This window comes from Macaca mulatta, chromosome 17 (assembly GCF_049350105.2).
Source record: "Macaca mulatta isolate MMU2019108-1 chromosome 17, T2T-MMU8v2.0, whole genome shotgun sequence".
NCBI classification, from domain to species: Eukaryota; Metazoa; Chordata; class Mammalia; order Primates; family Cercopithecidae; genus Macaca; species Macaca mulatta.
Genome location: NC_133422.1, coordinates 40,112,108 through 40,128,800, shown reverse-complemented (window position 1 = coordinate 40,128,800; position 16,693 = coordinate 40,112,108). Strand labels below are relative to the sequence as shown.

At 36.5% G+C, this 16,693-nt stretch overlaps 1 pseudogene; it reads left to right on the top strand.

Moving 5' to 3' along the window:
* Positions 1-1,349: 1,349 nt before the first annotated feature.
* On the top strand, positions 1,350-16,422 carry LOC144336186 (eukaryotic initiation factor 4A-I pseudogene; annotated as a pseudogene).
* Positions 16,423-16,693: the final 271 nt, after the last annotated feature.

Here is a 16,693-nt window from a genome sequence, read left to right as displayed (position 1 = left end):
ATCTAAAGAAAAGCCCTGTTGGACAATGGGAGATAGGGAAGATTCTTGCTTATATCCACCTACCTAGTGAGTCAAGTGAGGCTCTGGGTGGAGCCCATATTCACAGGCATTTAGAACCAGAAGTTTTATTTCTGTGTAGTTGAAAGTCTATTTGAAAATGAACTCAAGTCAGTAGCATCCTCTAGCATCTGGCAGAAGCAAACACAATCCTAAGGAAGGGAAGGCACATTAAGTCCAAACTTCAAAAAACTCCTAGATTCCATGGAACATAAATTCACAATCAAAACTAATAAAATACCTAAGGACCAAGGAAACGTGGACAAAAGTCAACCACAACAACCAGCTACAGAATCAGACTCACAAAACTTGTTAAAATAAATTTAATAAGCTTGTTAAAATAAATTCAATACATTTTAAGAATTAGAGGTATTAAAAGTATGACAGTGGAACAAGATACTACAGAAATACCCAGACTTTTGAAAGAACACAAAGTTTTACTGCTAGAAGTGAAAATCTAAAAAATGAAAAATACTACAAATTAAATGAAGATGCAGCATAAAAACTAATGAATTGAAACAGATCTGAAAAAAATTACCCAAAACTTAATATAGACAACCAAAGAAGTAGAAAGTATAAAATTTCAGATGGAAAGAATAAAAGGAGTGGATATTGGCAATATTCAAAGAGAAAATGACTGGAAAGTTCCCATAATTAATAAGATGAATCCTTAGACTCAGAAACAATGTATTGTAAGCAAAAATAAGAAATAAATCTACATTATATTGTAACTGCAGAACATCAGAGACAACAAGACTATCATTTAAAATTTCAACAATGGAAGCCAACGAGAGTGGAATTATATATTTAATGCTAGATGAAAATAACAAAGAATTATAATAAGAAAACTATACAGCTCTTATAGATTCATAACTAAAAATAAAATAATTAAGGTAAGAAAACTTTTTCAAAAAAGTCAGATGAGAAAAAAATTGGGAGTATTTATGCCAACAGAAACACCAAGAAATTTCCAAAAGAGTAATACTGCATGGCATCTACACCTATGGTTTTGAGAAGCCTTCGTTATCCAGCAGCAAATCATTCTACCTTGTATGAAGGGTTATGATGTGATCACTCAAGCCCAATCTGGGACTGGGAAAATGGCCACATTTGCCATATCGACTCTGCAGCAGATTGAATTAGATCTAAAGGACACCAAGGACAGCTGGGCCTTGGTCCTAGCACCCGCTCGAGAATCGGCTCAGCAGATACAGAAGGCGGTCATGACACTAGGAGACTACATGGGTGCCTCCTGTCATGCCTGTATTGAGGGTACCAACATGTGTGCTGAGGTGTAGAAACAGTAGATGGAAGCTCCCCATACCATCGTGGGTACCCCTGGCCATGTGTTTGTATGCTTCACTGGAGATACCTGTCTCCCAAATACATCAAGATGCTTGTGCTGGATGAAGCTGATGAAATGTTAAGACATGGATTCAAGGACCAGATCTATGACATATTCGAAAAGCTCAACAGCAGCACCCAGGTTGTTTTGCCCTCAGCTACAATGTCTTCTGATGTGCTTGAGGTGACCAAGAAGTTCATGAGGGACCCGATTCGGATTCTTGTTAAGGAAGAGTTGACCTTGAAGGGTATCTGCCCATTCTACGTCAACATGGAACGAGAGGTAGAAGCTGGACATACTGTGTGACTTGTATATAAACCCTGACTGCCACCCAGGCAGTCATCTTCATCAACACCCAAAGGAAGATAGACTGGTTCACTGAGAAGATGCACACTCGAGATTTCACTGTCTCTGCCATGCGTGGAGATATGGACCAAAAGGAATGTGATGTGATCAGAGGGAGTTTCATTCTGGCTCCCGCAGAGTATTGATTACCACTGACCTGGGCCGGGAGATATTGATATGCAACAGCTTTCTTTAGTCATTAAATGTGACCTTCCCACAAACAGGGAAAACTATATCCACAGAAGCAGTTGAGGTAGATGGTTTGACCGTAAGGATGTGGCTATTAACATGGTGACAGAAGAAGACAAGAGGACTCTGAGGCATCGGGACCTTCTACAACACCTCCATTGAGGAAATGCCCCTCAATGTGGCTGACCTCATCTTGGGGGCTGTCCTGCTATCCAGCCCCAGCCAGCATTCAATCTTGGGGGCTGAGGAACAGCAGGAGGGTGTAAGGAAGGGAGCCAAGGAATGGACATCTTGTCATTTTTTCTTTAAATGTCACTTTTTGAGGCAAAAGAAAAAAGTTTTAAAACATTAAACACATAAATTTATAACCATGTTTGTGGGCAAAAATAAACAATATTATAAAAATTAATCTTTCCAATATATTCTGTAGATTCAGTGCAATTGCAGTAAAAGTCTACCAGTGTATTTTCTGAAATTTGCAAATGTGATTCTGAAATTTAAATATAAATAAAATTTCTATAAATTTTATCTAAAATTTATATAGAAGATCAATGATCTAAGACTATCTAAAACACTCCTAACAGAAAAAAAAATTGAAATGTTTGTCCCCCCGGATATTTATTTAGTATAAACCTGTAGTAATTTAGTCACCATGATACTGACACAGGAAACAAACTAATGAAACTGAATAGAGAGCCCAGAAATAGGCCATGTGTATGTTAATCACTGATACAAAACAGTGCTACCCACTACAGCTAATGAGGAAAGAATGGACTGAAAAACAAATGATTGCAACTCATATGGGGAGAAAAATTGATTCAAATACCCACTTTACTAGTCACAAAAATCAATTACAGGTGGATCAAGAACTTAAACATAAAAGGTACAACTTTTAGGAAAAAATATCAGGGGATATCTTATGGCTTCAGTGTAAGGTAGAATTTTGCTTAAAAGGCTCAAAAACTGCAAACTAAAGAAAAAGAAGAGTGAATCAAACTGCATTTATAAGAATTTCATTCCAAAAAGCTGACAACTCACAGACACACACACACACACACACACATATCTCCCAAAAAGGCAGTGAAAAACAAGCCACAGAGTATAAGATACTTGCAATATCTGTAATTGTTAAAAGCTTAGTATCCAGAATATATACAGAATGCCCATAAATTACTAAGAATAAGACAAATTACCCTATATTAAAAAATGGTCAAAATATATTAGCAGGCATATCAGAAAAGGAAGCACAAGTGGCCATTAAACATGTAAAAGAAATTCACACTTTATTAATCAAGAAAAAGCAAAGTAAAACCACAATAGTACATCATTTTATTCTAATGAAATTGATAAAAATGTAAACGCATTGGCTAAGATGTAAAACAAAAGAAACTTGAAGACATTATTAGCTCAAGTTTAGGTCAATACAATTTGTAAAATATTTTGGCATTATCTTTTAAAGTTGAATATATGCATGCCTCATGATTATGCCATTTTATTTGCATATGAATCTTAGAGAAGCTGTTATATATGTTCACCAAGATATACCTAAAAATGTTCATAAGAGTATTATTTGCAATACCAAAAAACTGAAAACACAACTGTACAAGAGTAGAATGAAACAATGAATTGTTACATTTATGCAACAGTATATGACACAGCAGTAAAAGTAAATAAACCACACCTACATTCATCAATATAGGTGAATCTCAAAAGTTATGTTGAGGGAAGAAAGCTAAACATAAGAATATATATAGTGTGATTCCATTTACACACGGGTCAAAAGTATAATCAGACTATTACTCAGGAAATCATACCTATGTTGTAAATGCATTTTTAAAAAGCAAGCCAAGATATTAGCAAAATTGCAGAATAGGAAGCTCTAAACTTTCCTTTTCCCCATAGACACATCAATTTTAAAGCAATACATGGATCAATTCCCATTGTGAGAAATCAAGAAGCTAGTTGACACTACAGCGAGCTTCAGATTAGAACAAGCAAAAGAAAGAATCACCAAACTAAAAGATGGGTCATTTAATATTATCTAGTCAGAGAAGCAAAAGAGCTTGAGGGACTTAAAGGACATCATCAACTGGACCATAAAAAGTACAGGAGTTTCAGAAAGAGAAAAGAGAAGGAACCAGAAGCTTATTCAAATGAAATAATGACTGAAGACAACCCAAATCTTAAGAAATTGATCTAGATTTATGAAGTACAAAATATCCAAAATGAGATAAATCTAAAAGAAATCCACACCAGAACATGTTATAATTGAATTACCAAAAGTCAAACACAAAGAATTTTGAAGGAAGCAATAGAAAAGCAACTTTTACATCCATGAGAACCTTCAAAAGAATATCAACAAACTTTTCAGCAGAAACCTTGCAGCCCATGAGACAGTGGAATGATATACTTAAAATGCTTGAAAAATCCTGCCAATCAAAAAGAATATACCTGGCAAAACTATCCTTTAAAAATGAAAGGGATATAAAGACTTTGCCAGACAAACAAAAGCTGAGGAAGTGTATCACCACTAGACCCGCCTTATAACTAGAAACACAATAGCAAAAGAACGTGTAAAACACATTGGTAAAAGCAAATATATAAACCTATACAGAATCCTATATTACTGTAACAGTAATGAATACGTCCCTTTAAAAAAAAAAAAAAAAAAAAAAAAAAAGACAGAGTTTTGCTCTTGTTGTCCAGGCTGGAGTACAGTGGTGTGATCTCGGCCCTCTGCCCATCTTCCAGGTTCAAGTGATTCTCCTGCCTCAGCCTCCCAAGTAGCTGGGATTACAGGCGCCCACCACCAACACAGGTAATTGTTTGAGATGAGGTTTCACCACATTGGCCAGGCTGGTCTCAAATCCCTGACCTCAGGTGATCCACCTGCCTTTACCTCCCAAAGTGCTGGATTATAGACATGGGCCACCATGCCTAGCCAAGTCACTTTTAATTCTAGTATAAAAGGTAAAGATAAAAGTATTAAAATAACTATAGTTTTTAAATATGTTAATGAATACAAAGCATAAATAAATGTAAGTAGAGACATCAATAACAAAGTGTAGTGGGGTGAGAAGTAAAAATATAGAGTTATTGTATGCAATTGAGGTTATCAGCTTAAAATAGACTGTTCTATTTTAAGTTCAGTTCTTTCCTATAAATGACTTTAAATATAAATAAGTTAAATTCCGTAATCATGTAGAATAGGTGAATGATAAAAAAAAAAAAAAACAAAAAAAAACAAGATCCAACTATACACTATCTACAAGAGACTCACTTTAGATTTATGGACCAATACAGGATGAAAATGAAGGGATGGAAAAAGATGTTTCATAAAAATCATCTAAAATTGAGCAGGAGTGATTATATTAGTATCAGAAAAAAATAGACTAAGTCAGAAACTATCACAGACAAAAGGATATTATATTACAAAATTGTCAGTTTTCTAGGATAATATTACAATTATAAATATATAGAAACCTGACATTAACACACTTAAATGTATAAAGAAAACACTGGCAGAAATGAAGGGAAAAATAGATGGCAATATAAAAATAGAGACTTCAATGCCCCACTCTCAATAAAAACATCCAATCAAAAAACCAGTAAGGAAACAACACACTTGAACTATTGCTTTAGACCAGAGGAATCTAATAGACATATATAGTGAATTCCACTCAATGGCAGCAGACACCCTTCTTCTCAAGTGCACATGGATCTTTCTCTAGGAAAAATTATGTCTCAAATATATATTAAACTTAAAAAGATTAAAATACCAAGGATCTCTTCTTACCCACAATGGACTAAAACTACAAATCAATAGAAGAAAAATTGAAAAATGCAAAAATATGTGGAAATAGAACAACACACACTCAAACTACCAGTGGGTCAGAAAATAAATCAAAAGGAAAATTAGAAAACATCTTGAGACAAAGAAATCACAACATATCAAAACCCATGGGATGCAGCAAAACAGTGAGAGAGAAGTTTATAGCAATAAATGTACATACAGACAATGAAATGGAAGAAACAGCCCAGGAATAAATCCACGTATATAGTCAACTGATTTTCAACAAAAGAGCCAAGAATATACAATGGGAAAAGGACAGTCTTCTCAATGAAAGAAGCTGGAAAAACTAGATGTCCATTAAAAGAAAAAAAAAAGAATGAACTCCAAATAACCTAACTTTATGTTTGAGGGAACTAGGCAGGGAGAAGGAACAAACTAAGCCCAAAAGTAGCAGATAGAAAAATAATAAATATTAGACAGGAATTTATAAGAATAGAGAAACAATAGAAAAAAATCAATGAAACTAAGTTTTTTGAAAAGATAAAATTGACAAATCTTTAGACTAAGAAAAAATTCAAATAAAATCAGAAATAAGAGAGGAGACATTACAACTTATGTTACAGAAATAAAAAGGATCGTAAGAAACTACTATGAACAATTATATACCAAACAACTGGATAATCTAGAAGAAATGGTAAATTCCTAGAAACATATGACCTACCAATACTGAATCATGATAGAAAATCTGAACAGATCTATAACAGAAAGAATCTGAACAGATCTATGTAAGGAGATCGAATATGTAAATTTTTTTTAAAAGCCTCCCAATAAAGAAAAGCCAAGGATCAAGAACAAAGCAAGGATGCCCACTCTTACCACTTATAGTCAACATAGTATTAGAAGTCTTAACCAGAGTAATTACACAAGTAATAAAAACCATCTAAATCAGAAATGAAGGAATAGAATTATTTCTGTGTGCAGATAACGTGATCTTATATATAGGAAACCTCAGAGACTTCATATACACACACACATGCTCACACATATGCACACACATTCATACACATGTTATAACCAATAAGTGAACTCAGTAAAGTTGCAAGGTATAAAATCAATATATAAAAATCAGTTGTGTTTCTATATAGTAACAATAAACTGCAAAAGAATGGACAGAAACAATCCCATTTACAATAGCATCAAAGGAATAAAATAGGAATAAATTTAAAGGGTTAAAAGACATATACTGACTACAAAACATTGTGAGATAGAGAAGACAAAAAATGAAAAGACATTCTGTGTTCATGAACTGGAAGACTTAAGTGTTCATATTAACCAAAGCAATCTACAGATTCAATGTAATCTATATCAAAATCTTAATGGTAGTTTTCATAGAAATAGAAAAAAATTCTAAAATCCTTATGGAACCACAAATGAGTAGCCAAAACAATCTTGAAAAAGAACAAAGCTAGAGAAATCATACTTCCTGATTTCAAAATATGTAACAAAGCTACAGTTATTTTTCAAAATATGGTACTGACTTACAGACACATAGACCAATGAAACAGAAGACAGCACCCAGAAATAAATCCACATAGATATTGTCAACTGATCTTCAACAAAAGAGCTAAGAATGCACAATGGAAAAAGAATTTTTTTTTTTTTTTTTTTTGAGATGGAGTTTCATTCTTGTTGCCCAAGCTGGAGTGCAATGGCGCCATCTCAGCTCACCGCAACCTCTGCTTCCCAGGTTCAAGTGATTCTCCTGCCTCAGCCTCCCGAGTAGCTAGGATTACAGGCATGTACCATCACGTCCAGCTAATTTTTTTGTATTTTTAGTAGAGATGGGATTTCTCCATGTTGGTTTGGCTGGTCTCAAACTCTCGACTTTAGGCGATCCGCCCGCCTCAGCCTTCCAAAGTGTTGGGATTACAAGGGTGAGCCACCGCATCTGGCCGATGAAAGGATAGTCTTAACAAATGGAGTTGAGAAAACTAGAAGTCCATATGCAAGAGAATGAAATGGAACCCTTATCTTACAACATACACAAATATCCACTCAAAAGGGATTAAAGACTTAAATGTGAGACCTGAAACTGTAAAACTATTATGAGTCATAAGGGTAATGATTCATAATATTGGTTTTTTGGATATGACTCCAAAAGCACAGGCAACAAAAACAAAAATAGACAAATGGGATTACATCAAACTAAAAAGCTCTGCACAGGCAAAGAAACAATCAACAGAGTGAAGAGAACACCTATGGAATGGGAGAAAATTTTTGCAAACCACACATCTGATAAAGGGTTCGTATCAAACAGATATGAAGAATTCAAACAATACACGGAAACAATTTTAAAAATGGGTAAAAAAAAAAAAACAGAATACACATTTCTCAAAAGAAGATATACAAATGGCCAACAGGTATATGAAAAAATGCTCAATATCACTCTATCGGCAAAATATAAATTAAAACCACAATGAGGTATCACTTCAAATCTGTTAGGATGATTATTCTAAAAAAACACATACAGAAAAAGATAACAAGTGTTGATAAGGATGTGGAGAAAGAGGACCACGGAACACTGTAGGTATGTCAATTAGTACAGCCATTATGAAAAACAGTATAAAGGTTGCTCCAAAAACTGAAAATAGAACTACCCATTTAATCCAGCAATTTCACTTCTGGGTATACATCCAAAGGATATAAAATATGTCAAAGAGATATCTGCACCCCAGTGTTCACTGCAGCACTATTTGCAACAGCCAAGATACAAGAGCAATCTAAGTGTCCATCAGTGGATGAATGGATAAAGAGAATATGTTGTATATGTACACAATCGAATACTACTCAGTCTTTAAAAAGAAGGAAATTCTGTCATTTGCAACAACATAAATAAATTTGGAGGACATCCTGTTAAGCAAAATAAGCCAGATGCGGAAGAACAAATATTGCATGTTCTCAATAGTGGAATCTAAAAAAGTTGAACTCACAGAAGCAGGGAGTAAAATGGTGGTTACCAGGGGCAGAAGTGGAGGGAAGGAGAGGTTGGGAGGATGTTGCTCAAAGGATACAAAATTTCGGTTAGATAGGAGGAATAAGTTCAAGAGAACTGTTGTACAGCCTGGTAACTATAATGATAATGCTTTGTATTTTTAAAAGTCACTAAGATTTTAAGTGTTCTCATCTCCAAAAAATAATGAAAGGCACTATGTTAGTTTGATCTAGCTATTCTACAACATATACATCTTTCAAAGCACCATGTTGTACATGATGTGTATATTTACAATTGCATTGCATATAATTGTATACAATTTTAAAATTTTTAAATAAAGAAAAAGGAAAAAAGTATATTCATCCAAAAACCAAAAGAGAAAAAAAAAGCCAATACTACAAAATTCTGAATTGCGGTTACCTTGTAAAGGGGAGAAGAAAGGGATGAGATTATGGAGGTATTTACAAGGGCATTCAAAAAGTGTTATTTTGCTCTATTATTGCATTTTGTTTTGTTACTTTTAAACTGTATAAATAATATTAAATATTCTGTGTGTATGCTCTATTTCTCTAAAACTAAAATTAAAACACGGACAATCTGAAAACACATACTATTTGCTTTGTACCTTTCATGTGTATCATCTATATTTATTAAAACTGGCTCAGATCTTATCATGAACAATAAAATCAAAATAAAAAATAGAATTATATAGAAAAATATATACCCTCTGTTAAAACCCCCAACACAATTAAAGAATTCTTATGATCATTTTAGCATACTGTGTAAAAATGTGCACTGAACACCATTTACTGCTAGGGTACTAGAAGAAAGATGGAGTTGTCACAGGTGTCCTGTTCCACACAGCAGGTGGCAATTAAGCACTCCAAAGAACTGGAAAGGGTTTAATCCTGGAAGCCACAGGATTCAATTTGTGCTTTAGAAGACCACTTGGACTGTTATTTAGTACATTGTAGAAACAGGGAGTTAATTACTACTAGTCCTAGATTGGAATAGAAGCAGAGGGTAGAACTAGGATTGAGCAGTGTTGGCAGCAACAAAGTCAACAGATTTAAAGTCTGTTTTGAAGGTAGAATATGATATGTTGATGAATTAGATGTGGAGATAACCTTATAAAATAGTAATATGTCAAAAATATATATAGTTCTCATTCTCTAAAGATGCTTTAGTTATTTCAGTGGATTTATCTGTTGTCTTTGTAAGTTATACAGAAATTAAAAAATAAAAATAAAAATCTCTTGGTTAATCATAATACTGACAGCACTGCCCACGCCACGTCCATGCATTACCTTCCACCAGGGAAGACACGTGGAACCACCAGGAGGTGTCAGAACTGCCACAAACTCTTTCAATTATTGATAATAAATTGTGACGCACACTATTTTATTCTTTAACATTCTCAAATTTTTATAAAGATTTAAAGCCTTTTGCTATTATAGCCAGCTACTGTATGACCCCATTTCCAAATACATTGGTTACATTCTGACCCTGCTCCTGGAATAATAAAAGACACAAATGCTTACTGAGTGCTTGCTAAGCACCAGGCACTGTTTGTAACACTTGTGAGAATTACTGGTTTAATCCTCACTTCAGTCCTGGGAGGAAGTGAGTCTCTATCTCCAGTCACTGTACATGAATCAAATATATTTATTGCTTCCCAGACTTTAAGTTATAGAAGGAGCTTGGAGTCACACTGACACCAAACTGTGTGTTTTAACCTCCCCAAGTTGCTCTTAATGGATCTTAAGTGTCTTTACTGATTACTTTTTTTTGAAAATACCCAAGGAAGATTCATAAAAATTTAGAAAACATACAAATATTGAGAAAACAAATCAGTCTATCCCCAAAGATTGAGGATAAGTGATGTCTCTATCATAAAGAGATAAAGAGAAACTAGAAATGCAAATTTCTAAGCAAATAAACTTGAAAGCACCAAGTATTCCAAATGTTATAAAAAAATATAGGATGAAACCAGCAAGGACCCAAGGATCCCACTTAAAGCTGGAAAAAAAAAAATGTAACATTGGGATACATAATGCTGAAATTGATTTTCTTTTTCAACTGTCACACTCTAAACAGATTAAACTTAAAATTCTCAGAAGGCACAAGAACCGTATGTGTTTGACAGGCAAGCCACACCACTGGGGCAGAAGCCTGTCACTTGCTTACACTTAAGTACTCAGCCTGTAATGAATGGTTTATAGTGGTACTAAGCCTGTAAAGCACAGCTTATAATGGTTTTCAACCTTGACAACACATTAAAATCACCTGGTGTGCTTTCTTAAATAACTTTCCAGCCCTTGAAAGTCTATTCTGTGGTCTGGAACCAATTCGAGGCACCAGGAGTTTTTATAAATTCCCAGGAAATTCCAACATACAACCAAAGCTTGAGAACCACTGCTTTAGATCTAGGCCTATGGAGGTTCTCAGCACTGCAACACAGCCATGCTCTGGGCTTAACACTACCTTGAAAGGTAAGAAAATAAGCAAAAGGTTGAAGCCATCTTCTGAATTCCTATAGACCACCATGAGCACTTGGTTAGACTACTTCCGCAAGTGCTACCCACTAGGAAACTTAGCTATCTATCAAGCCAGCCACCGTTGACAGCTTCTTTCAGATGTATTTCCTTTACCATGTGAACATGCTTGGACATCAATAAATAGTATAGCTTTCTTCATTGTAACTACCAATTAGGTTAACTATGGATTAGACAAAAGGGAAGATGGGAAAAGGAGAAATTGAGGACCTGATGTGTGCTAGACATTATATGCATTTACCACTGAATCTTTACAACAATCCTATAAGGAAAGAGTATTTTATTTTATTTCTCAGGAAACTGAGGTTCAGTGGGGATTGAGTGGTTTCCCAAGATCCCGGGGCTACCACAGAGTAACACTGGGAAAGTGACACAAACTGCCTTTTACTATACCACACTGCCCCCTAGGGCTACAGGGTTCTATGGCACGCACTGGATGTTAAAAGAATTTGAAATACCAGAAGGCAGCAGCTGGCTTGAAATCTTCCCTGGTAGACCTAATTGGATGTGATTGCTCTTTCTTCCAACACTTACAGCCTTTTCTGTGGGTACCACTGGCTTGGCACGGAGCTCTTACTGCCTTTTGTTAATGGCTAATTCATGTGCTTTCAACTAATTGCCATTATACGCAAGCTCAGGCAAGGCGAAGATATTCCTGGTATTTTTTCATCTACCTCAGAGCCTAAAATTGCCTTAGAGCAGTGCTTCTCAAACTGTAATGTACATATGAATCACCTGTGGACCTTGTTAAACTGCAGATTCTAATTCAGAAGGTTTGGGTGGGGCCTGAGATCCTCCATTTCTAACAAGCAGTCAAGGGATGCCAATGGTGCTGGTGAGATAATTCTTACCGTGAATAAAAAGAGGCCAATTATTCCACATAAATGGGGTTTTTTAAACTAGACTTGAGGAACAAGCAGCTATGGGTGTGGCTTGGGAAATGAGATTTCACAACATGTTTCAATTTTTTTTTTTTAAGGTGCCTCAGTGTTGCATGCAACTATCACGACTCTACAGTCATCTCTTTCCTGTTCAATGAATCTTTGCAGATTGGTTATTTGATTGGTAGGACATCTCAACATGAAAAGAAAGCACCTACAAAACACAGTTGAATTTCTCATGAATAACACAAAAGAACATTAACTGGTTGGTCGATGTTTTGTTTTCTTTTTAATTAAGGATAGCAGTCTATTCCTTCCACAATTGCTCCTGTTCGTCCTGGGACCTCCTGTGTGGCCACTGTGTCTTTGGAGCTCCCAGAGTGATTGGGACACTTTTTTTCTTCTTTTTGAGAGCTTCTTGCTCTTGTCGCCCAGGCTGGAGTGCAATGGCTTGATCTCGACTCACTGCAACCTCTGTCTCCCGGGTTCCAGCTGAAAGGACACAAAGATAGATGTGTACCCACCCCCCACCCGCTACACCCTTGTTCTGCTCTCTAATCTTTGCACATACCAGAGATTTCGTAAGTTCTGTGAGTACCTGGTTTTCTGCACGTACCAGAGATTTTGTTTTGCACATACCAGAGATTTTGTAAGTTCTGAGGCAAGGTCACAAGACGTGTTTAAGTAAGATAAACTCTTGCTGCCATAAACCTGCTCTCCCGCCTCAAAGTTTGAACCAAAATATCAGAAATGGCAGGAACCAATCATAGTTAGCCAAATCGCCTTGTTCAAACACTAGCCAATCATATATCTGATTTGTATAATAACTCTATGCCCACTTTTCTTAGACTATATAACATTGTTCGGAGCTGAGTGGGGGAGCTCTCCTGCCCGTCTCGTTTCACGAGCGAGGGAGAGTTCCAGGTTCGAACCTGTAATAAAGATCCTTGCTGCTTAGCTTTGACTCTGGACTCTGGTGGTCTTCTTCGGGGAATAAACGGTCTGGGCATAACACAGCGATTCTCCTGCCTCAGCCTCCTGAGTAGCTGGGACTACAGACATGCACCACCACGCCCAGCTAATTTTTGTATTTTTAGTAGAGACAGGATTTCAACCATGTTTGTGGGGCTGATCTTAAACTCCTGACCTCAGGTGATCCGCCTGCATCAGCCTCCCAAAGTGCTGGATTATAGGCGTGAGCCACAGTGCCCAGCCCATAATTGGGATACTTCTAGGAAAACCTGTGGGTAACCTCTATTAACATATTCTGAACTAAACACGGTGATTACAAATAGCAGCCTCTACCTCAGCAGATGTGAGTTCAAGCTCTGGCCACATTTTACTTCTCAAAGCTTCATTTTTCCTCCAGTACCACCCTCGTGCAAGACTAAGGACCTTTGGCATAATCCAAAATGTCCAAACTCAATTTATTCACAAGAATTATATTCATACACCCCCACAGAATAGCTTTTCTCATTCACAATATTTCATTATTGATGTTGTGGTGACACAAAAGAGGGTTTATGCTGTATGTGATACAAAACATATAAATACGCCTGGAACATGTCATATTGTGGCTCAGAAGAGGACATCTCTATCCCATATTCACCTTTGTGCCCCACCCCCAGACACCCTACCACAATGGCACAGGGTTTTATAGAGATGTCACCGTGTCCCCTGAGCAGCCTCAATTTCCTCAACTATAAAAAAGGACTAATAATACCTAGCCTGGATGTTTCCATGAAAATTAAACATATATATCCTTCCTCCAAAAGCCCCTAGCAACCTCTAGCCAACAAATCTAGACCATTTCCTCCCAGGCACCCCCCAATCTTCAGCTTACTACCCTTAACCATAACCTCATCTCCTTATATCTTCTTTCTTTTTACAGAAATGTGCCTCTCTCTTAGTCTTTCCAGTTCGGATCCATCCTCTTTGGATGACAACAGTTAGAAATAACAAGTAACTTCACACAGTCAGTTCTCTATAAATATTTGTTACATGAATAAACAATTGATCCACCTGTAAACAAATCAAAGCCAGTAGATCCTAAATATTCAGTTCTAGAAATCTCTACTGCTGGGCAAAATCAGTTGGGGAAATATTAACAAATAGCAGCCATTTATGACAAATTCCTTTTAATTCCATTTATTCGAGTCCCCCTTCACAAAAAGAAAGGAACAAATCAAAGGTGCCACCAATATTTACAAATCATTTGAGAAATAGTGCGGCAGCCAGAACATCAGGCTGTCAGAAGTACTGTGAGCCTGCCTAAAGCTCACACCTATGACAGTTTTATTTATTTTTTATTTATTTATTTATTTATTTATTTATTTGAGATGGAGTTTTACTCTTGTTGCCCAGGCTGGAGTGCAATGGCGCGATCTCAGCTCACCACCACATCTGCCTCCCAGGTTCAAGCTATTCTCCTGCCTCAGCTCTCCCGAGTAGCTGGGATTACAGGCATATGCCACCATGCCCGGCTAATTTTGTATTTTTAGTAGAGATGGGGTTTCTCCATATTGGTCAGGCTGGTCTTGAACTCCCGACCTCAGATGATCCACCTGCCTCAGCCTCCCAAAATGCTGGGATTATAGGCATGAGCCATCGTGCCCGGCTGTGACAGCTTTTAAGATGTACATAGAAACATGCAAGCAAATGCCCAGCACCAGGAAATTTGTGTGCTCTTGATACACCTATAAGACCACTCATGAGTAAACTGAGGCTGTTGCTACTTCACATTGGAGGTTATTATAAAGAGTAAAGGAAATGGCATATGGGTTTTCTATTCCAGCAGCACTTAGTATATGTTCAGAAAAGTTCCCATTCTGGCTCATCTTGGTGGCTATTTCCATCCCATTGGCATGGGGAAGAAGAGTAGCAGATGCTTAATTGACGTGTTCATTGACCTTATTAAAAAAGAAAGCTCTGACCATGACAAACATTTTGTTAGGCAATCTTTGCTCTTGTAGTCTTCCAAAATCTTATGAGAGGTAGCCTCAAATTCTAAAACATGTTGTCACATAGGTATGATAAAATTGCACTCAGTGGCAGGGAAACAGGAAATGATATAAACAGAATGATGGAAAATCCCATCATTGAAAAGAAAAAAAACTTCATAAACAAAAGATCAAATCAGACCACCAAAATAACATGACACTAAAAAACTATAAAAGAAAATCTATGGCCGGGCACGGTGGCTCGCGCCGGTAATCCCAGCTCTTCTACAGGCCGAGGTGGGCGGATCACGAGGTCAGGAGATGGAGACCATCCTGGCTAACACGGTGAAACCTCGTCTCTACTAAAAATACAAAAAATTAGCCAGGCGTGGTGGCAGGCACCTGTAGTCCCAGCTACTCGGGAGGCTGAGGCAGGAGAATGGCGTGAACTTGGGAGGCGGAGCTTGCAGGGAACCGAGATGGCACCACTGCACTCCAGCCTGAACAAGAGAGGAGACTCAGTCTCAAAAAGAAAAAAAAAATCTATAAGAAAGCCTTAAAAAAAAGTGAAAAAATAAAATGATTATTAATTGAACAAAATTTAGCCTATAAATTTAAGATAGGCAAACAAGAGATTTTTATCAGGATAAAATTTTATTAAAATGAAATTCATATATAAATGGCCCAATTGAGTGAAAACAATTACCAGCAAACAAGATTCATAGCAAAATGTCAGAGCCAAATGATTCAACGGCAAACGAAAAACAAAAGACAGGACACAAAGAGTGCATGTTATTTTATGTTATATATTCATGTAGTAACGAAATCCCCTTTTCTATTTTTCCCTAAAACTGTCGAGTATTTAACTTGTAATTGCCTTTAGTGTACTAACTGAAAATCTATTCAATATCCTGTTAATTAGGTTATACATAATATAATCTAGGGGTTACAGTGAACACATTCAAAGGGAATGTGCTCATTATAAAATCCTATTACATGTGGTTACAGTCTCTAAAGAAAACCTATGGGAATCCAGGTAATTTCCACATTTTAGACATGTGTGGAAAATGCCACACTTCCTCCTCTCCTGGAGGTTTCTGAGGAATGTGTTTTATTCCATCTGAAGCCTCAGGCATGTTAGAACTCCTCAACCAAAGCGTATTCCACACCTTATTCTGCTCTCCACATTGAGGCATCATGCTTTACAAATTTCTATCAATGATTATGCTCAGAGGTGTCCACAGGTATTGTTCTGAGTTTTGGATTTTTTTTCCAAATTCACAGGTCCATCTTCCTGTTGATTATCTCTCTAGTGCTGTGACTTAGGTGTGCCATCCCCCACTTAGAGAAGTGTGAGATCTATTAAACAATCCAAAATCTTGAGCCAAGAAAAGTACTGGCTAAATATCATTAAGGACTAGTTTTGTTTTTCAAAAAAGTAATTGGACATACCCCAGCACAGCACATTCATTTATATTTACTATTGAAAAACAAAACTTAAAAAATAAAATGCTAATACTAGGAATGCAAGTACTTTAAGTGAAACCAAAGTTAAAAACTAAAATCACTCTATCTCATATCTAGCTCTTGAGTAAGG